Source organism: Hypanus sabinus, chromosome 13 (assembly GCF_030144855.1).
Source record: "Hypanus sabinus isolate sHypSab1 chromosome 13, sHypSab1.hap1, whole genome shotgun sequence".
NCBI lineage: Eukaryota > Metazoa > Chordata > Chondrichthyes > Myliobatiformes > Dasyatidae > Hypanus > Hypanus sabinus.
The window spans coordinates 41,087,599-41,110,780 of NC_082718.1; the positions used below are offsets into that span (position 1 = coordinate 41,087,599).

General features: G+C 42.7%; 1 long non-coding RNA gene across 1 annotated transcript; it reads right to left on the minus strand.

Moving 5' to 3' along the window:
• Positions 1-48: 48 nt before the first annotated feature.
• Positions 49-23,182, minus strand: LOC132403480 (uncharacterized). The gene is made up of 3 exons (XR_009515269.1): positions 22,765-23,182; positions 11,698-11,770; positions 49-846 (listed from the first exon to the last, which is right to left on the minus strand). It is a non-coding gene; the product is annotated as an uncharacterized LOC132403480 (long non-coding RNA).

Consider the following 23,182-nt stretch of genomic DNA (forward strand, 5'->3'; position numbering starts at 1 on the left):
AGGTGCTGCCTGACCTGCTGAGTTCTTCCAACATTTTGTGCGTGTTGCTCGGATGTCCAGCATCTGCAGATTTTCTCTTGTTTGCGATTGGATATCTGGGTGTATAGAGGAATTGGAGGCTGTTGACAGGGTCATGAAGGATAATCATTAAACAGGTATTGATTCTTGAATAGGTCCAGATCTTTCTGTTCTCATTAGGCTGAGTGAGGTCTGGTGTGATAACCTTGCATGATTTGTTCAGTGGGACCAAAGTCAGATGCTTTATCTAAAAGGTTCAGGATAACCATGACTGCTGTGTGATCGTTGTGTTTCGTAGAATCAGTAAGTGAGAAGGTCTGCCTGTTAATCTTCCTGTGAAGTAATATTCAATGGACTGAAATTAAAATGAAGAAGAAGAAGAAGAAAGCCCTTAACTCCAAGTGGAGTTATCAGGACGCTGTCGTAACGGCGTTTTTTTTTAGCAGGCATCTTGTTTATATGAGGCCGAGTTGCTAGCTTGACACTCAACCCCACACGGATGGAAAGCGTGCAGGGGAGCTGGCTGGATTCAAACTCAGGAACCTTCTCTCCAAAGTCTGGCACTGATGCTGCTATGCCACCAGCCGGCCAATTAAAACAAAGAATGCTGGAAACTCAGAGATTCAAGCAGCAGCCCTGGAGGCGGTTGATGGATCAGTTGATAACTCAGCTGTCCTGTAGGATCCTTTCACAATTTCTCCATTGAACATGATCAAAGTCCACCCGGAATGGCAGGTTCATCGCTAGCAATTGTATGGAAATCAATAGTATGTTAATTTTCCAAACAGTCAAGCGGAGACATGACTGACCTTTGACAGTTTGAAATCCCTAAAAAGGAACCAGAATGGAAAATTTAGACTCTGCCTTCAATAACTATGTAAATAATTAATGACCCAGATCCTTGTGTAACAGCAAAATTCAGGAATAACATTATTCTGTCATTCATACCTAAGAAATGATGCATCTGCATTTCAAAACAGTAGTTCTGAAAATGGTGTTGGTAAGACAGTGCTCTTCCACATGGTGCTTTACCTGTGGCCTCCTTCAACTCAACCAAGGCACATTTACTTGAAATGAAGGAGATTTAGGCTATGCACAAACAAATCCTATTGTCAAAATTTTAAATGGTGGGTGAGTTATTAATATGGCAAGCCATAATTACTATTTTTAACTGCCCGGCACAAGGGAGAACTCTTGTGTATGTGCATCATAATCCCTCTGCATAACTATGTTAAATATACAGATTTTGAAGTTCTTTAAAATGTTATTTTTGATCAATCTTATGATATTCAACTTTATACATCAATCTTATGGCTTTGTTCCATTCTTTATTTAGAGATCTATCTGAAAAAAGAGGATATGCTTGCCAAAGAAAGTGTGTTGTGAAAACTCACTGAACTCGTTCCAGCAATGGTGTAATTGATCGGTTGGTTGATTTACTGATTACATCACGGAACAGGCCCTTGCACCCTTTGAGCCACACTGCTCAGCAATTCACCAATTTAACCCGCTGAATCATGGGACAATTTACAATGACCAATTAACCTACCAAACGGTAGGTCTTTGGACTGTGGGAGCAAGCCCATGTGGTCACAGTCAAACTCCCTACAGAAAGCAGCAGGGAACTGAACCCCAGTCGCAGGCACTGCAAAGCCTTGTGCTAACTACTACTCTGCCCTGCCACCCCACTGCACTACCGTGCGTTTGTTGTGTGAGGAGAGATTGAACCGTCTAGGATTTGAAGGAGTGAGATGAAATCTCATTGAGCCTGGAAACAGAGGTGGCATTTGCTCTGATTGAGGAAGCTAGCACCACGGCTCATTGAATCAGAATAAGCTGTATGCCACTTACACCAAGTGAAGAGAAATTTTCTGCAGCAGAGTGCAGACATTCAGAACAGATATTGAGAGACGTCTGAGTATTAAGCGATCGGTAATGGTGCAGAAGTAGCAAATCATCAGGAATTTGACTAACAAAGGGGTGAACCTGGGGGGGGGGGGTGCAAACAGTCATCAAATTTCTTTCATTCTGTATAGGCTTAAAAAAATTTTAATTGTGCAATTTGTAATGTTGTGTGATTTTGAAAATTCTTTAACGTTAACATCTGCCCAACTAAAACCATGGATTGCCAAAAGTCACGACAGTAGCAAGTCCCTGGCTGTTGTTATCCCTCTCCATGCCTTGTGGTACTGGGCTGCTTCTTCAGCGTAGAAAGCTGAGTTGCTAGCTCAACACTCAACCCAGCACTAGCTGGATTCGAACCCACGATCTCTCGCCTTGAAGTTGGATGCTGATGCCACTACACCAGTGGCCAGCAGCAAGTAATTGGGCTACAAGCAAGTAATTGGGGCAACAAGTAATTGGGGTTGCTTACTCTTAAGCACATTTCAGCAAAGTCTTCCCCAGCAGCTGCAAATAAATGGGTTTCATTGCAGCAAATCATTGTTTAAAATCTGTTGATTAAATGACAAATGATATCTTTAATATCTATCTGAACTGGTAGAAAACAGCCAGCTTAAGGTTTGGATGAATAACACTTCCAAAAGGTCAGCACTAAAGTATCATTAAGCTGAGTGAGTGAGCCAAACTCTCAACCACCCTGTCAAAGTCAAGGTCAAAGCTGAATGATTGTCATATGAATTGGAAACTGTGTGCAGATACAATGATGAAATTACTGTCAGCAGCATCACAGGCACGTAGCATCAGGTGCACAACATTCACAAGAAGCACAACATAAAGTATACAACATTTTACAAAAGAAGAACACAATCAGAACAAAAAAGGTCCATTGTAGTGCAAAGTGGTCAGAGTGTTGCCTTACTGAGATAGGCGCTAGAATCAGAATCAGGTTTAAAATCACCAGTATATGTCGTGAAATTTGTTATACGGCAGCAGTACAATGCAATACATAATAATAGAGAAAGAAAATCATGAATCACAGTAAGTATATATATTAAGTTGTTAAATTAAATAAGTAGTGCTAAAATAGAAATAAAAAGTAGTGAGGTCGTGTTCATGGGTTCAATGTCCATTCATAAATCAGATGGCAGAGGGGAAGAAGCTGTTCTTGAATCATTGAGTGTGAGCCTTCAGGCTTCTGTACTTCCTGATGGTAGCAATGAGAGTAAGGTATGACCTGGGTGATGGGGGTCCTTAATGATGGATGCTGCCTTTTTGAGGCATTGCTCCTTAAAGATGTTCTGGATGCTACAGAGGTTTGTGCCCATGATGGAGTTGACAAAGTTTACAACTCTCTGCAGATTATTTCAAGCCTGTGCAGTGGACCCCACACCAGATGGTGATGCAGCCAGTTAGAATGCTCTCCACAGTACATCTGTGTTTCAGGTGACATACCAAATCTCCTCAAACTCCTAATTAAGCATAGTCACTATCGTGCCTTCTTTTTAGCTGCATTGATATGTTGAGTCCAGGGTAGATCCTCAGAGATATTGATACCCAGGGACTTGAAATTACTCACTCTTTCCACTTCATATTCCTCTCTGAGGACTGTAGGATTGTAGAGGTGTGATGACTACCAATGAGTACAGAGACAAACAGCTTTGTTGGACATAGAAACATGGAAAACCTACAGCACAGTACAGGCCCTTCGGACAACAAAGTTGTGCCGAGCGTGTCCCTACCTTAGAAATTACTAGTCTTCCCCGTAGCCCTCTATTTTTCTAAGCTCCATGTACCTATCCAAATGTCTCTTAAAAGACCTTTTCATATCCACCTTCACCCATTCCACACACTCACCACTCTCTGAGTAAAAAACTTAACCCTGACATCTCCTCTGTACCTAGTCCCCAGCACCTTAAACCTGTGTCCTCTTGTGCCAACCATTTCAGCACTGGGTAAAAGCCTCTGACTATCCACATGATCAATGCCTCTCATCAACTATCAGGTCACCTCTCATCCTCCTTCGCTCCAAGGAAAAAAGGCCGAGTTCACTCAACTTGTTTTCATAAGGCATGCTCCCCAATCCAGGCAACGTCCTTGTAAATCTCCTCTGCACCCTTTCTATGGTTTCCACATCCTTCCTGCAGTGAGGCAACCAGAACTGAGCACAGTCCTCCAAGTGGGGTCTGACCAAGGTCCTATATAGCTGCAACATTACCTCTTGGCTCCTAAGTTCAATTCCATGATTGATGAAGGCCAATACACCATACGTCTTCTTAACCACAGAGTCAACCTGCGCAGCTGCTTTGAGCATCCTATGGACTCGGTCCCCAAGATCCCTCTGATCCTCCACACTGCCAAGAGTCTTACCATTAATACTATATTCTGCCATCATATTTGACCTACCAAAATGAACCACTTCACACTTTTCTGGGTTGAACTCCATCTGCCACTTCTCATCCCAGTTTTGCATCCTATCAATGTCCTGCTGTAAACTCTGACAGCCCTCCACACTATTCACAACACCTCCAACCTTTGCATCATTAGCAAACTTACTAACCCATCCCTCCACTTCCTCATCCAGGTCATTTATAAAAATCATGAAGAATAAGGGTTCCAGAACAGATCTCTGAGGCACACCACTGCTGACTCACCTCCATGCAGAACATGACCCTCTTTCCCTTCTGTGGGCAAGCCAATTCTGGATCCACAAAGCAACGCCCCCTTGGATCCCATGCCTTCTTACTCTCTCAATAAGCCTTGCAAGGGGTACCTGATGCACTATCAATAACTTCAAAAGACTGGAAATAGAGTAAATACTGAAAAAGCTTTTATTAGCAGTAAAATGGAGCACGTCCATGCTGGATGACTGCCCTGGACTGTGGGAGGAGCAGTGACACAATCACCTTTACCTAGGGGTCTGTGGGAGGAGCCCCAGGAGCAGTCAGCAGAGGGGCGCGTCCAGAGAGATATACATGGTTTACCACAGTACCTTATCAATGCCTTGCTGAAATCCATATACACTACTTCTACTGCTCTCCCTTCATCAATGTGTTCAGTCATATCCTCAAAAAATACAATCAGGCTCGTAAGGCACACCCTGCCCTTGACAAAGCCATGCTGACTACTCCTAATCATATCAAACCTCTCCAAATGTTCCTAAATCCTGCCTCTCAGGATCTTCTTCATCAACTTACCGACCACTGAGGTAAGACTCATTGGTCTATAATTTCCTGGGCTACCTCTACTCCCTTTCTTGAATAAAGGAACAAAATTTGCAACCCTCCAATACTCCAGAACCTCTCCCATCCCCATTGATGATGCAAAGATCAATGCCAGAGGCTCAGCAATCTCCTCCTTTGCCTCCTGCAGTAGCCTGGGGTACATCTCATCCGGTCCCGGCGACTTATCCAACTTGATGCTTTCCAAAAGCTCCAGCACATCCTCTTTCTTAATATCTACATACTCAGGCTTTTCAGTCTGCTGAAAGTCATCCCTACAATCACCAAGATCCCTTTCCATAGTGAATACTGAAGTAAAATACTCATTAAGTACCTCTGCTATTTCCTCCGGTTCCATACACACTTTCCCACTGTCACACTTGATAGATCCTATTCTTTGACATCTTATCCTCTTGCTCTTCACATACTTGTAGAATGCCTTGGTGTTTTCCTTAATCCTGCCTGCCAAGGCCTTCTCATGACCCCTTCTGGCTCTCCTAATTTCCTTCTTAAGCTCCTTCTTATTAGCCTTATAATCTTCTAGATCTCATAACATCACCTAGCTCTCTGAAGCTTTTGTAAGCTTTTCTTTTCTTCTTGACTAGATTTATTTCAGCCTTTGTACACCACAGTTCCTGAACCCTATCACAACTTCCCTGTCTCATTGGAATGTACCTATACTGAACTCCACACAAATATCCCCTGAATATTTGCCACATTTCTTCTGTACTTTTCCTTGAAAACATCTGTTTCCAATTTAAGCCTCCAATTTCCTGCCTGATAGCCTCATAATTCCCCTTACTCCAATTAAACACTTTTCCAACTTGCCTGTTCCTATCTCTCTCTAATGCTATTGTAAAGGAGACAGAATTATGATCGCTATCTCCGAAATGCTCCCCCACTGAGAGATCTGACACCTGACCAGGTTCATTTCCCAATACCAAATCAAGTACAGTCTCTCTTCTTGTAGGCTTATCTTCATATTGTGCTAAGAAACCTTCCTGAACAAACTCCATCCCATCTGAACCCCTTGCTCTAGGGAGATGCCAATCGATATTTGGGAAATTAAAATCTTCCATCACGACAACTCTGTTATTATTACACCTTTCCAGGATCTGATTCCCTATCTGCTCCTTGATATCCCTGTTATTACTATTAGGTGGCCTATAAAAAACACCCAGTAAAGTTATTGACCCCTTCCTGTTCCTAACCTCCACCCACAGAGACTCTGTAGACAATCCCTCCATGGCAGCCACCTTTTCTGCAGCTGTGACACTACTTCTGATCAACAATGCCATGCCCCCACCTCTTCTGCCTCCCTCCCTGTCCTTTCTGAAAAATCTAAAACCCGAACTTGAAGTAACCAATCCTGTCCCTGAGCCATCCAAGTCTCTGTAATGGCCACCACATCATATCTCCAAGTACTGATCCATGCTTTAAGCTCATCCACTTTGTTCACAACACTCCTTTTGTTAAAATAGACACATTTCAAACCATCCATCTGAGTGCTTCCCTCTATCACCTGCCTGTCCTCCCTCTCACACTGTCTACAAGCTTTCTCTATTTGTGAGCTAAGCTTCCCCAGTCTCTTCAGTTCAGTTCCCACCCCTCAACAATTCTAATTGCAACTATATAGCTGCAACATTAACTCTTGGCTCCTAAATTCAATTTCATGATTAATGAAGGCCAATACAACATATGCCTTCTTAACCACAGCGTCAACCTGCGCAGCTGCTTTGAGCGTCCTATGGACTCAGACCCCAAGATCCCTCTTATCTTCCACACTGCCAAGAGTCTTACCATTAATACTATATTCTGTCATCATATTTGACCTAACAAAATGAACCACCTCACTCTTATCTGGGTTGAACTCCATCTGCCACATCTCAACCCAGTTCTACATCCTATCAATGTCCCACTGTAACCTCTGACAGCCCTCCACACTATCCACAATACCTCCAACCTTTGTGTCATCAGCAAACTTACTAACCCATCCCTCCACTTCCTCATCCTGGTCATTTATAAAAATCACGAAGAGTAAGGATCCCAGAACAGATCCTTAAGGCAATCCAATGGTGACCAACCTCCATGCAGAATATGAGCCATCTACAACCATTCTTTGCCTTTTGTGAGCAAGCCAGTTCTGGATCCACAAAGCAACGTCCCCTTGGATCCCATGCCTCCTTACTTTCTCAATAAGCCTTGCATGGAGTACCTTATCAAGTGCCTTGCTGAAATCCATATACACTACATCTACTGCTCTTCCTTCATCAATGTGTTCAGGACCTTATAACTTTCAAATCAGAAAGCGGTATGGGGTTGCACCTACTTGCTTATTTGATTATAAAAGATCGCATTTATAAAACTAATGAAACTTGGAAAGCAGCTGGACATATTGGACAAGTGTCTGCTTATGTATATGATATCTTGAATAACTAGAGACCAAGTGAAAAAAAAGCAGAGAGATATACTAAACTTCTATTAGGCCATTCCTGCTTATTTTTCCCTTGTAAGGGCAAAGATCCTTGCATTGGTCTAACAAGGACACAAGCTCCTTGCGAGGGTGAAGAAATGATTTGTCAGAATGGTTCTGGGGTTGAGATAGTTCAGCTTCAGGGTTCTACAGGAGAAGCTGGGGTGGTTCACATTGGAGCTAAGGTGGTTGAGAGGAGATGGCAAAATAGTGGACATGATTAGGGTAAGTTTTATACAGGGTAAATAAAGCTAATCTATTCCAATTACAGGATGGCTCCACGGCCAGGATTCACAGATTCAAAATGAAGGGCAAAAGACACAGGAAAGTACTGAAATGTCGAGAAATTTCTTGTGTGCAGAGTGGGTTCAAATCTGAAACCTTAAGGGTAGTGGATGTGTTAATTGAGTTAAACAATGCTTTTGTAATGGAATTAGATCAAGAGAGTAAAGATAACGCATCCAATATGATTGAGAAATTTGGGGAGTGGTGGGGGGATTGGATTGGCGGAAGTATCAATATTAGAAGGAACAAGCTGAGTAAGCTCCCAATGATGGCAGTTTGAAGTGAATAGAGATATCAAAGCTTAGATAGCTGGCAGATGTCTGTACTAAAGCACAGCAGGTGTACAAACATCAAGTATTTAAACTGAAGCAACGTGAGCAACTTCACCAAAGCAACGGCAACACCAGTGCTGGCGGAGGAATTAAAATTTGGAAGAAAATATCGAGCTCGAATGGATCAAGGACAGTGCAAGTACACAAACCAATTATCTTGCTTCTTGCCATGTGCTTGAAGGAATGGAGGCTGCCACTTTATGAAACTGCTCTGTAACCTCCATCTTGTGAACTGTTTGAGAACTGATTCTTGCTCTGGGATAACCTAATGAGAGCAATTAAACCTGGACCCAAAGAGTTTCTGCTGTTGACCTGATAAACCTGAGCTCACTCTCAGATAAGCTATGTATTGTGTACAATGCAGGTTTCTCAAAGTAATCTTGTTATCTTGACCCAGTGTCTAGGTGTCCTGGTTTGACTGCTTCGAACCAGAGTAAAAGAAAACAAAAGAAATCACCTAAGATATGAAGTTGTGTAGCTCTTTGACTGCATCCAATGAGAAGTTGTTACAGGTCAGTCATATGACTTCAAGCCAACAGGAATGAAGTGCATCATCTGAACTAATAAGTATTTAAAATAAGGAGCTTGAAATGTAGAGATACAGCACAGTAACAGGCACTTCTGGCCCAACCTACTAACTCATACATCCTAAGGGAGAATATAAAGGGAGATTATAACTACAGCTGTGAAGATCCCTGCTGCACCTGATGAGCCTGTGATCTCTGTCTCAGAGGCTGATGCTAGGTTGTCTTTAAAGAGAGTGAACCCTGGCAAGGTGGAAGGTCCCGATGGAGTACCTGGTAAGGCTCTGAAAATCTGTGCCAACCAACTAGTGGGAGTATTCAAGGACATTTTCAACCTCTCACTGCTACGGGCAGAAGTTCCCACTTGCTTTAAAAAGGCAACAATTGTACCAGTGCCTAAGAATATTGTGAGCTGCCTTAATGACTATCACCAGTAGCACTCACATCTACAATGATGAAATGCTTTGAGAGGATGGTCATAACGAGACTGAGCAAGGAGCTGGACCCATTGCAATTTGCCTATCGCCACAGCAGATGCAATCTCAATGGCTCTTCACACTGCTTTAGACAACCTAGACAACACAAGCACCTACATCAGGATGCTGTTCATCGACTATAGCTCAGCATTTAACACCATCATTCCCATAATCCTGATTGAGAAGTTACAGAACCTGGGCCTCTGTACCTCCCTCTGCAATTGGAGCTTTGACTTTCTTACGGGAAGACCACAATCTGTGCAGATTGGTGATAACATCTCCTCCTCACTGACAATCAACACTGGCACACCTCAGGGGTCTGTGCTTAGTCCACTGCTCTACTCTCTCTATACCCATGACTGTGTGGCTCAAGTACCATCTATAAATTTGCTGATGATACAACCTCAGATGGAGACGAGAAGGCGTACAGGAGCGAGATATGCCAATTAGTGGAGTGGTGACGCAGCAACAACCTGGCACTCAATGTCAGTAAAACAAAAAAGCTGATTGTGGACTTCAGGTAGGGTAAAGCGAAGGAACGCATACCAATCCTCATAGAGGGATCAGAAGTGGAGAGAGTGAGCAGTTTCAGGTTCCTGGGTGTCAAGATCTCTGAGACCTAACTTGGTCCCAACATATCGATGCAGTTATAAAGAAAGCAAGAAAGCATCTATACTTCATTAGGATTTTTTAGAGATTTGATATGTCAACAAATACACTCAAAAACTTCTATAGATGTACCATGGAGAGCATTCTGACAGGCTGCATCACTGTCTAGTAAGGGGGGTGGGGTGGGGGTGGGGGCTACTGCACAGGACTGAAAGAAGCTGCAGAGGGTTGTAAATTTAGTTGGCTCCATCTTGGGTACTAGCTTACAAGGTACCAAGGACATCTTTAGGAAGCGGCGTCTCAGAAAGGCGGTGTCCATTATTAAGGACCTCAAGCACCCAGGGCATGCCCTTTTCTCACTGTTACCATCAGGTAGGAGGTACAGAAGCCTGAAGGCACACACTCAGCGATTCGGGAACAGCTTCTTCCCCTCTGCCATCCAATTCCTAACTGGATATTGAACCTGTGAACACTACCTCACTTTTTAAATATATATTATTTCTGCTTTTTGCATGATTTTTAATCTATTCAATATACATATAATGTAATTGATTTACTTATTTATTATTATTATTTTCCTCTTCTATATAATGTATTGCATTGAACTGCTGCTGCTAAGTTAACAAATTTCACTTCACATGCCGGTGATAATAAACCTGGTTTTGATTCTGAATGTGGGAGGAAATGGGACCACCTGGAAGAAACCCACGCAGTCGCAGGAGAATGCGCAAACTCCTTGTGGGTCACTGGCGCTGTGACAATGCTACAATAACCACTATACTTCATGCAAATCAAAGATCTGTACTGATGAGCACAGGCATCTACCTGGCACTCACTGTAATTTCTATGAGCTGTTTTAAAGAGATAGTACAGGCATTTTGGGTGACAAGATACAACCCAGCATGGCTTCCTTACCAGGTTTTCAGCAAGTGTACATGGCTACCAAGGGTAAATAGAGAAGTTGACTAGGAAACATTTGCCCTTGGAGGGGATGAATAGATGAATAGCAAACTTAAAAATAAATTCAAGTTTATTTACTTTTCTGAATAGCTTGGACAAAATAAAGTGTGTGTGTGTGTTTGTGTGTGTGTGTGTGTGTGTGTGTGTGTGTGTGTGTGTGTGTGTGTGTGTGTGTGTGTGTGTGTGTGTGTGTGTGTGTGTGTGTGTGTGTGTGAGAGAGAGAGAGAGAGAGCAACCCTTGCAAGTGGTTTGGATTGTCAATTATACCTCTCCACAAAACAAAGGTGTGCATCACTGCACTAAATCATAATTTAGATATTAAAACCTTAAATAACCTACTGATTAGTTATTAAAAGCTTAAGCACTTTTCAATGCCTAAAACACAAAGGGATCAACTTTTCTCTCCTCAGTGATTCTGGCATTACTTTATCTCTTGACAACTCTGGGACAAGTGGGACTTCCCAGTGGCCAAACATATTCATTCCCATTCTGACATGTCGATCCATGGGCTCCTCTTGTGCCAGGATGAGGCTGCCATCAGGGTGGAGGAGCAACACCTTACATTTTGTCTGGATACCCTCCAACCTGATGGCATGAATAATGATTTCTCCTTCTGGTGAACAAACTCCCCCTCCCATTCCCTTCCTCTATTCCTTACTCTTCTTAACCTGCTTACCACTTCCCCCTGGGTGTCTGCTTCCTTCCCTTTCTCCTATGGTCTACTCTCCTCTCCTATCAGATTCCTTCTTCTCCAGCCCTGACCTCTCCCACCCACCTGGCTTCACATTTCACCTTCCAGCTTGTCCTCCTTCCCCTCCCACCACCTCTTTCATTCTGGCATCTTCTCCCTTCCTTCTCAGTCCTGAAGAAGGGCCTTGATCAGACATGTCAACTGCTTACTCTTCTCTACAGATGCTGCTTGACCTGCTGAGTTCCTCCAGTGTTTCACACGTATTGCTTGGATTGCCAGCATCTGCAAACAACAGCAACACAAACATAAACAAGTTGTACTAAGAGGGCAGAGAGTTGAACATAGGATCAAAGTTACAGTAGCATAACAGTAGTGCAATTGTCTTGTAGTGCCAGTAGTCAGTGATCGGGGTTCAATTACCATTGCAGTCAGTAAGGAGTTTGTACATTCTCACCGTGACCTCGTGGGTTTCCTCCGGGTGCTCCAGTTTCCTCCCACAGTCACAGAAGAACAGCTGGAGTTAGTGAGTTATGTTGGAGCTGGAAGTGTGGTAACATTTGTGGGATGCCCTCAGCGGAATCCTCAAACGGTGTTGGTCACTGATGCAAAATGATGCATTTTCACTTTATGTGTCGTTGTTTCAATGCACATGTGAAAAGTAAAACTTATCTTCATCTTTATTTTCCAACAACCTCAAGCCCAATTTCATTTTATCTTGAATACATATCATTCCCAAAAATAAACATCATATTTACAATGTAAAATGTCACCTGTAGTTTTTCTAGCTTTGAACAAAATAAATAATTCTTTCATTACAGCAAGCCCTGAACACAGTACTAACCTCGGTTTCCTTGCTATTGCTCAGAAACCATACTGCTGTCTGCGAGAATGGTGGACAAAACTCCTGCTTGACTGTGTCACAGGATTCAGCTCAAGCCATATCATCAGATTTGAGGACGACACAATGGTGGTTGGCATAATCGATGTTGAACTGGAGTACAGTGAGGTACTGGATGGTGGACCGGTGTGAGAACAACAACCTGAGTCTGAACACGGAGAAGACCAAGGACGTGATTGTGGACTTTAGGAAGCTGCAGATGAAAAGTTCTCCTCTGCACATACTTGGCTCCTACGTAGAGAGAGTTAAATGCACTAAGTTCCTGGGAGAACATGTCATGGCTGACCCTTCCTGGTCCTTCAATATGACCTCCCTGAACAAGAAGGCACAGCAGGGCGTCCACTTCCTGAGACTGAGGCAAGCGAGGCCCCTACACCCCCAGCTGACGTCCATCTGGAATGCAGCAGCTGGACACCGGACGGAAAGTCCCTACAAAGGACTGTGAGAATGATGAAAAGATCATAGAGGTCTCCCTACCATCCACCGGGGACATTTATCAGGAGCACTGTGTACACAGGGTTCTTGGTATTATTAAGGATTCCACCTTCATCCAGCACCTTCTCTGACTTTCTCTCATCAGGCAGGAGACTCCGATGCATAAAGACAAGAACGGTCAGGATGGGAAACGGTTTCTTACCTCAGGCCATTAGGCTTCTGAACTCCCTGCTGCATCGCATTTGAGGTGTCACTGGATAATTTGTACTGTACCCTACAATATTAAATTTATGCACTTTACTTTGTTGATTTATGCATAATTCATTTGTAGATTTAATTCGTACTTTCCTTAGTTATTGCGTGTTGTGTGTACTACAGTGCTTTACACCCTGGTTTGGAGAAACATTGTCTCATTTGGTGATATACATGTTAAATGACAATAAATGATTTGATACTTTGGATTCTGAGTGTGTAGAGCTCTTTGTAAAGAGCTTTCTTTGTAAAGAAAAAATAAATTGGAGATATATTAAAATGCACAGAGAAAATCATATCACTCAATTACAGAATGCACTTTCCTACAGTAGTGACCTGAAGCCTTGTAGATAAAGTTAATGCAAACAGTAATCAGATCTGGTTTTGATAGCAGAAGCACACCAGATGGGACTAAATAAATAGTCATTTTCATTGTTATTTATATTAAATACTTTTTTCTCCATTCTTAATAGAACTCTTAGAGTCAATGAGGTTACGTGCTGCATTTTAGAACAATTAGTCCATGTCATGTGAAGATTCACAGCCCAAAGAGTGAGATCCTCAGACCACAGCAGGTATTCCAAACTAGATAAGTATCTTTCGAGTGAAAAGAACTGCAGTGAATGGAGGAAGTGAGGTCAGAGTAATGGAAATTGTTCAATATAATGAATGTCACAGCCCCATAGTGATAAGGTTTGTGGTGATTTGTGATGCTAGTGCCCTTTGCATTTTAGGCATAAAAACTTTCAAGGTTGTAAGTAGTAATGACATATTTATCCTTTGCACTATACTAATAAAATGATTTTTATTGAGTTAAATTGATACTGTGCAGATGAGTAAAATTATCCCACCTTTCCAGGTGGGAGGTTTTGAGGGAGTGAAAAACATAACTTAAATGCAAATCTTCCTCTCTCAACAGGACAGAAAATGTAACAATCATCACGTTAATTATGTATTCCGAAAATAATATCCTTCCTGAGTTTTAACATTGCTTGATGAACTCCCAGATGAACTGAGAGCCAGCTGAAATGAAACCAGAAGTGAGTTACTAGAAATGGAAAGTGAATCGAAGAGAAAACGTCTGCACTGAGCATGTTAACTCCCAATCAGAACTGTGAGAGTCTAAGTCTGGGATTGGCCTCATTCACCATCTTTGTGTCCATAGATTCAATATCCCCTTGGAGACCAAGTCACTGGGTGATTTTAAGGCCGAGATAGACAGGTTCTTGATTAACCAGGGCATCAAAGGGTATTGGGAGAAGGCAGGGGAGTGGGGATGACCGGAATAATTGGATCAGCCCGTGATTGAATGGTAGAGCAGATGATGGGACGAATGGCCCACTTCTGCTCCTATATCTTATGGTCTTATGGAGACTTCAACTCTTATTGTTTTGTACATGACATTAAATGATCTCGAATCTTGAACCTTAACCAAAAGAGTCTGTTATGATGACTTGGAATATTATCTCAACAGCACTTCATCTATTCTTGCCATGTTCCTTTTATGCTTTTGTTTCACTTCTTTTTCTCCTAGCGTTTTATGGCACGTGTTGTTTGTTTCTAGAAATCTGAGTTTCAGTATTGTAATGTTCTGTCCAAATAATTTTGGAACCCTCAATTCTGTTAATGAGTGGCGGGGTGGCGATATGCCTCTACCGAAGGAGTGTAAGGCATGCTTCTTCTCCGCTAGCCTGCTGGTCACCCTTAAGCAGGGTGTAGCACCTGTTTAGTCTCCCCACTCCCCCCCTCAGTCAGGGTCACATGAAGCCATGGGAGCAGGTAGTGGATGGTCGTATGAGCAGCTGGTGCCTATCACAAATCCTGGTTATGCTACCAGTGATGCCAGGCAGACAATCTCTGAAGAGTATTGACTGGGGTCACCCGTCTTGTAAGGACACTGCCCAGAAGGAGGCAATGGCAAACCACTTCTATAGAAAGATTTGCCCAGAACAATCATGGTCATGGAACGATTATGATCATCCATGTCATATGACACAGCACATAATGAATGAGTTCCATTATGCTCCTCATAACCATGCTTGTTTGCTGTGTAACATGTACAAACTGCTGGAGGAACTCAGCAGGTCAGATATAATCTATGGAAAGGAATAGATATCAGCTGAGTCACTTGCTGGCAAGTCTTGACGAGCCTTTTGGAAACTTAACTTTGATTCACATTTTAGCCTTCCACTCTCCTCCTCCCAGTCGAAAATGACAAACTATATCAAGGTCTGTTGGCTATGAAGGAATGGAAGTGTGGAAGAAAACATTGAACTCAAAGCCAGTGGAAGTAGAGAAGCCAATTGTTTTTGTTCCTGCCATGTGGTTGAAGGAATGGAGGCTGCCATTTGTCAACTGCTTTGTAGCCTCCATTTTGTGAACTGTCTTGTGAACTGGTTTTGCTATAAATAGCTGTATCAAAGTGCTTTAAAAGGGACTCAGTGCTGCTCCTGATAATCTGCTAAAGCAGAGGTAATTTCCAAATAAGACCGAACAAGCGGGTTTATAAATGGCGGAGTCATCTCTGATCTGATTAACCTGAGCCTAATAACTGACTGGTCTACTCTGATTCAGAAGCAAGAGACATTATTCACAAGTTGTCACTTGCAAGAAGAGCAATAAATGATACTGGCGGACATGTTAGCCAATTATGTCAGAGCCAATGAGATTGAAACACATTTGAACTGATAAGGAGGATATAAAATGAGGGGCTTCAAACGCAAGCAATTGAGAACTTTGGAGACAAATTATTGCAAGGAAGAGCCCACACCATTGCCAGAGCCTGGGAGAAGAAGAATCAATCATTTGGCCAATGGGAGATCTCTGTTTCAAAGTTATAAATTGGAGAAGTTGGACTGACCTTGCATTGGTACAAAGAGAACAGTAGAATTCATTGAAAGGAGCAGTCAACAGATGCTGCCCAACCTGCTGAGTTCATCCTGCTTGTTTGTACATGTTGATTTGACCACAGTACATGTAGCCAGCAGATTTGCTTACCCAGTTCCAATCGGTAAATGACCAAACAGATTATTTACTCAAACTGTGAGTCATCGATAAGCTTCCCATAGAATCAAGAATTTTAAAGTCAGGACTACAAGAGTTAGTAACAGTTAGAACACAATGAAAAAGTAAAATATTGGAGAAAATAAATCAACAGGAAGATGCTAGGTATATGTTTCAAATGAGAATATGCTGATTGTGGTTGTGTAAATTCCAATAATCAGGAAGATCTGAAAGTCATAGCCTTGAAAAAAATACAGAGATGAACAAAAGGGAAATGATATAAAGTGAGCCAAAAGTGACAGAATATTGCAGCACGAGCAAATAGCTCAGATAACATTCAGGGGATGTTGGGTGAGTGAATGCAGAGAACGACAAAGTTTAGGATAAAGCTGGGATAAAACTCTGGACCAACAGCCACGTACCCATGTTGTAAATGCAAAACTCAAGAAAATGAAGCTGGAAGCTGAATAAATTAATTGTCCAGCATTTCACAGTGGTGTCAAATGAAATACCTCCAAATACCTGATGGTGAGTTTCAATTTTCCTCCAAGTGGACCACAACCTTACCATAAGACCACGACTATAAGACATACGAGCAGAATTAGGCCTCTCAGCTCATCGAGTCTGCTCCACCATTCCATCATGGCAGATCCCAGATCCTACTCAACCCCATACACCTGCCTGGTTGTGGTTTGGAGGCTTGTGTGCCTCAATGGCCCAGTGAGCCAAATCGGCTGGAGTCAGGGCTTTGTGCTTTAGCTCTTGGGAGGGTCACCCATGCCAAACAGGTCAAAGGGTTGATGCCAGACTAAGAGCAGTCCACCATTCCTCCAGGTGCGGGGGTTCGGCTCAGGGCAAACAATCCTGACTGGTAAAACAAAATTGTTATGGAAACAGCAGTGAAGATTTTTTTCTACAGTTGAAGGCAACGGTATTCTCGAGTCTCCACCATGGCTGACAGTAGTGAAAACCGAGAGGAAGATACTGACATGATGAAGTAAGCTCAGAACACTATGGAGATGAAGGACCTTCATTGCTGCCCCAAAATGGCAGCAGCATAACAGGCAGTAAGTAAGTCAGAGTTTCATCTTTAGTTACTAGCAGTAAGCCCACATGAGGTTATCAGAACCTTGACTGTACTCAGCTACAAATATTCAGATCCATAAAATTGAATGGGTGGTGGAGTGGAGCTGCACCTCTACCAAGGAGGTGTGAGGTCTCCTTCCCTTTGCGAGCCTGCAGGTCGCCCTTGGGCAAGGTGCAGCTCCTGCTTAGCACCCCCCCCCCCCCACCAATCAGGGTCATGTGAAACCATGGGAGCAGGCGGTGGATGGTCGTATGAGCAGCCGGTGCAGATCACAAGTCCTGGTTATGCAACCACTGACACCAGGTAGACAATCTCTGAAGAGTATTGATAATGGCTGGGGTCACCTGTCTTGTAAAGAGACTGCCCAGAAAAAGGCAAAGGCAAACCACTTCCGTAGAAAAAAATTGCCAGGAACAATCCTGGTCATGAGACTGTGATTGCCCACGTCAAATGACACGGCACGTAGTGAATGAACAAATGAATGAGTTCCATTAAACTGCTCATAATCATGTTCTGTTTGTTTGCTGAGTAACACATGCAGAATGCCAGAGGAATGATATGGCACATAATCAAAATGATAATGATGGTGATAAACTTCAGAGAACCAAATATGGGAAGGTAAGAACAGCTCATGCCCAATACGAGAGCGTGTTCTTAATGATGGTGACAAAATATCCCTCATCACTTGGCATTGACCATAAATAGTTGGCAATCCTAATCCAAGTGTATGGGTCTTTCAATTAAATCGAAAACAGCATCATATCTACAAGTCATATTGTGAGATCAATGTAGGAAACTCAGCCTCAAATAGATAATATAACAGAACAAAATTATTGGACCAATATAAAATATAAGAATGATAAAACTGAGATGATTTTTTTTTACTGTTTCTTCCAAGTGATGGGAAGAAGTGATAAATGGGAATTAACCAAACCTATTCTAGATTGTGGAAAAGCAATGCATTCATTGCTAGAACACCTAAGTGACAAAAGATTTAGACAATAAAACAAAAGAGTGGGAGTTGGATGATGATAAAAACAATTTCAGAACTGGGCAAAGAATAACTTTCCCTCTAATTTTTTTTTTACAGCTGCTTGGACCTTAAATTGCCCTGACCAGGAATTACCGCTGCCGAAAACTGAGTGGCACTTTAAATGTTTTTTTTGGTAATATGCACATCAAACAAATGCAAACCACAACTCACAACACAAACAGACAAGGTCAGGAAATCAAATCAACTGACAGGCACAATGACAAAAGTAAAATGTTTTGACTGGGTGGCATTGGCATTCAGTGAGCTGGGCGTTTATTAACGATAAGCTACTGACTTCCATTCTGCATTTATTGTTACAATTTGTAACAGTATTGTAACTTGAAATCTCTAAAATGTTTCAAAGAAAAAGTTGTTATTATTTAGAAAATTTATGGCATATATTCTTTAATTAATTACAGGGTATTTCACAATTATATTAATATAGATTTCAAAAATATATTAATAAAATTTCAAAATTACATTAACATTATGCAACATACTGGAAAATGTTTCACTGCTAACATAATGGTCCTTCTGTAGAAGCAGTGTTTGGGTTATGGTTAGAGATAACGGGAATGTGAGTGATACAATCAGGGGAGTGTATTTTTTGTGTGTGCCTGATACTGCTGTGAGCTGACATCTTTGTTTGGTGGAAGATGAAGAGAGAAGATGCTGGAGAGAACCGGTTGTAGGACTCGACCCGGTGCGAGACCGTGGTTCAATGGAGCCAAGTGTGGAAATCTACTGAAGATTGGTGAAATTGACTTTTGGAAGAGTTCAGCTCTAATTTGTGTACATTTAACTGTTTAATTATAATGGGCCCTATTTGTTTATTTTCTTTCTTTGCTTTAATAACCGTTTAGCTAACATTCGTAAATATAATTCCTTTAATTGTATGCAGTGTGCTGCCTGTTACTTCTTGGCACTGCGTTGTAACAGGGTAGCAAATGACACAGTATCCACACAAACCGGGGTTTGGGTTGGAAGAGCCCTCTCAATCTCACGGATTTGGTGAGACCAGAGTGTGTACGCGTACGCAGCCCAAAGAAACCAGAGTTTAAATCATATAAAAGAAAATTCCAGCAGTGTGGCAACAAAGGTTACAGGCACGGGAGCATTTCCGTTACTGTGCGGTCACACACCCTCACAACTTAGAGGCAACAGTGACAGGCAACCAAGCTGAATATCAAAAGCGTGAGAAACAGAAAGGAGTAAGAACAGTTATGAAGATAGATTAGCAGATTCAAAAGGCAACCCAAAGTCTTTGGTAATAAACTGGTAAAAGGAGTAGGCCCGTAGATAAAGGAGATCCTCTAAAAGCAGGAGGACTTCTCAGATTGGAGTGAACTAGGCAATTTTTTTTCCTTCCCACAGTTAGACATATTAATTATTTAGAATTAGTAAATAGAAGATAATTTCTAAGTGCGCATATGAAATCAAACTCAGAAATGCAGAATCCATTGAGGGAGTTAGTACAGATTTCTGGAGGCTTTGATACACTGATGAATGTAGTAGAGAGACAGATGTCATTTTATTAGGAAAAGAGGAGATAAGCAATATAAACCAAGTGGTACAATTTTAAAGGAGACCTGGGGTTTATGTACTCACTTCCCTGAAGAGGACAGTAAATTGGGAAGATACTAAAGCTGGGTCTATGGTTTTTTAAAGCGAGGTGTGTCATTAGCAATGCTAAATGAATGTCTGAGAACCAGTTATGGCTTGTACTTCACATGTTTGGTTCCTCTGAAGGCAATGGAGTTGAATGGGAAAAACTGATTCCACCAGTAGCCGACATTACCAGTGTGTTTGACACTGGTGACTAACGTTGAATTTTAAATGCACAGAATAATTTTTAAAAATTGATGAAATACTAACTACAGTAATATAATCAATTCAGGGTACTATATTTTAGAAAGTATGTTAAGATCTTTGACAGGCTAGGAAAGAGATCGACTAAAACTTCAACTCTGTGGGGAGAGAATAGAGAAACTAGGGTAAAAAGGTTCAGGGAAAATGTGATAATTAATAGTGCCTAATATGGTTTTGATGGGGTAAATAAGAAAAAAAAACTATTTCTGGTAGTAGAAGGGTAGTTTGCTAAGCAACACAGACTTAAAATTAATTGGGAAAACAACTAGAGGCAGCTGGGGGAAGATTTTAGGGAACAAGCTGTTACGATGTACAGCGATTTCACTGCCTGAAACCTCACTGGAGAGATGTTCCATAACAACTTTACAGGGAGATTGTACAAACACAAAAAAAGAGAAGTCGTATACACAAAACGCTGGAGGAACTCAACAGATCAGGCAGCATCCATGGAAATGAACAAACAGCCTACGTTTTAGGCCGAGACCCTTCTTTAGGACTGGAAAAGAAGGCGTATAGTACTGTATGTACACACACACACACACACACACACACACACACACACACATACATACACCTACCTACCTAATACATTTGCACAGTACTGTAGCAATTTTAAGAATTGCACTGTACAGCTGCCAAAAAAAATCATGACTTATGTGAATGGTGATAAACCTGATTCTGATATGGGTCCCCATTATGGTCTGAAGGTTGGAAGGGGACAGGGAGAGGGGAATCATGGTTGGGAAAAGGTGAGGGAGCGGGAAACACTGGAAAGACATTCTGTAATAATCAATAAACCAATTGTTTGGAATCAAATTACTTTGCCTGGTGTCTCAGGGCTGGTTGTGTCTGTACCCACACCACTCCCAGCCCCTGGCACTCCTTCTCTGCCACCTGGTCCACACCCCACAAGTGGGCTCCACCCTCACCATTACCTACATTCTCCTGATTTACAAACTCACTCTCCACTCCATGCTGACAAATATGGTACTGTGCAATAGCCTAGGGCACACTAGCGATATACATGTGCCTGAGACTTTTGAACAGTACTGTATTTCTGCTATAATTTATCCTTATGCAGTGAGCCCCTTTACATCGGCAGAACTGCAGTGGAAACAGTAAACTGATTCAAACTCCTGGGAGTGCCATCACACACAACCTCTCATGGTCGCAGAACATGTCCCACACAGTCAGATAAGCTCATTGATGTCTCTACTATCTGAGCAAGCTAAAAAGAGCTGGACTTCACACATCCATACTTACAGCATTCCACAGACGTGTGGTAGAGAGCATCCTAACACTCTAAAAAAACACGAAATGCTGGCAGAACTCAGCAGGCCAGACAGCATCTATGAGAGGAGGTAGTGATGACGTCTCGGGCCAAAACCCTTCATCAGGAGTGGTAACATGGGATGGTTGAAGGGGGGATAAGAAGTGGGGGGAGGGATAAAGTAGAGAGCTGGGAAGTGATAGGCTGGAGGGAAATGGGACTGGGAGATTTGACTGGGAGACCGTTTCGCCGAACACCAGCACTCGGTCCAGCAGTGGTGGGATCTCCCTGTGGCCACACCCTTCAATTCCACAGACCACTCCCACTCCGACATGTCTGTCCATGGCCTCCTCTACCGTCAAGATGAGGCCACACGCAGGTCGATGGAGCAATACCTTATCTCCCGTCTAGGTAGCCTCCTACCTGCCGGCATGAACATCCAACTCACTGACCTCCGTTGATACCCCTGCCCCCCCACCCTTACCCCCATCCCTATCTATTATTTTAGTCTGGTTCACTTTCTCTTTTCCCCCCTCACTATAATCTCTCCCCCCAGCCCTACCTTTCTTTCTCTTTTATTTCCCATAATTCTCCTCCTTCCCCCAGCCCATTTCCCTCCAGCCTTTCACGTCCCAGCTCTCTGCTTTATCCCTCCCCCCACTTCTTCCCCCCCACCCCCCGACCATCCCATGTTACTTCACTCCTGATGGAGGGTTTCGGCCTGAAATGTTGTTATTACCTCCTCCCATAGATGCTGTCTGGCCTGCTGAGTTCTGCCAGCATTTTGTGTTTTTTAATTTATTTCCAGCATCTGCAGATTCACTCGTGTATCCTAACACTCTGTTTGGTACAGGAACTGCACTGCAGTGGACACAAACACTCTACAACTGGCAGATAAAACGGCCCGACACGTCACTAATACCAGCCTACCTGTCATCAAGGACATACCGTCTCTACAGGAAGGGGCTGGAAAAAGGCTAGTAACATCGTGAAGGATCTCGGCCACCCTGCTCATGAACAGTTTGGCCCAATCCCATCAGGGAGGAGGCTATGTAGTACCCACACCAGGGCCTTGAACCAAATGGATCATCATCCTAATCACTACAGCACACGATGAACACTTCGATCACTTCCTACAGTTCTAGTTGTACAATCAATACTGGCGCACCTCAGGTGTGTGTGCTTAGCCCACTGCTCTACTCTCTATATACACATGACTGTGTGGCTAGGCATAGCTCAAGTACCATCTGTAAATATGCTGATGATACAACCATTGTTGGTAGAATCTCAGGTGGTGACGAGAGGGCGTACAGGAGTGAGATATGCCAACTAGTGGAATGGTGCCACAGCAACAACCCGGCACTCAATGTCAGTAAGACAAAAGAGCTGATTGTGGACTTCAGGAAGGATAAGACAAAAGAACACATACCAATCCTTATTGAGCGATCAGAAGTGGAGAGAGTGAGCAGCTTCAAGTTTCTGGGTGTCAAGATCTCTGAGGATATAACATGGTCCCAACATCCTCCTGCATTTTGTGTGTGTTGCTCCAGATTTCCAGTATCTGCAGAAACACATGTGAGTCAGCTGGTGTGGTATACTGCGCCCGGTGCGGCCTTTTATATATTGGTGAGACCCGATGCAGACTAGGAGACCGTTTCGCTGAACACCTACGCTCGGTCCACCAGAGAAAGCAGGATCTCCCAGTGGCCACACATTTTAATTCCACGTCCCATTCCCATTCTGGTATGTCTATCCATGGCCTCCTCTACTGTCAAGATGAAGCCACACTCAGGTTATATACCGGCTGGGTAGCCTCCAACCTGATGGCATGAACATTGACTTCTCTA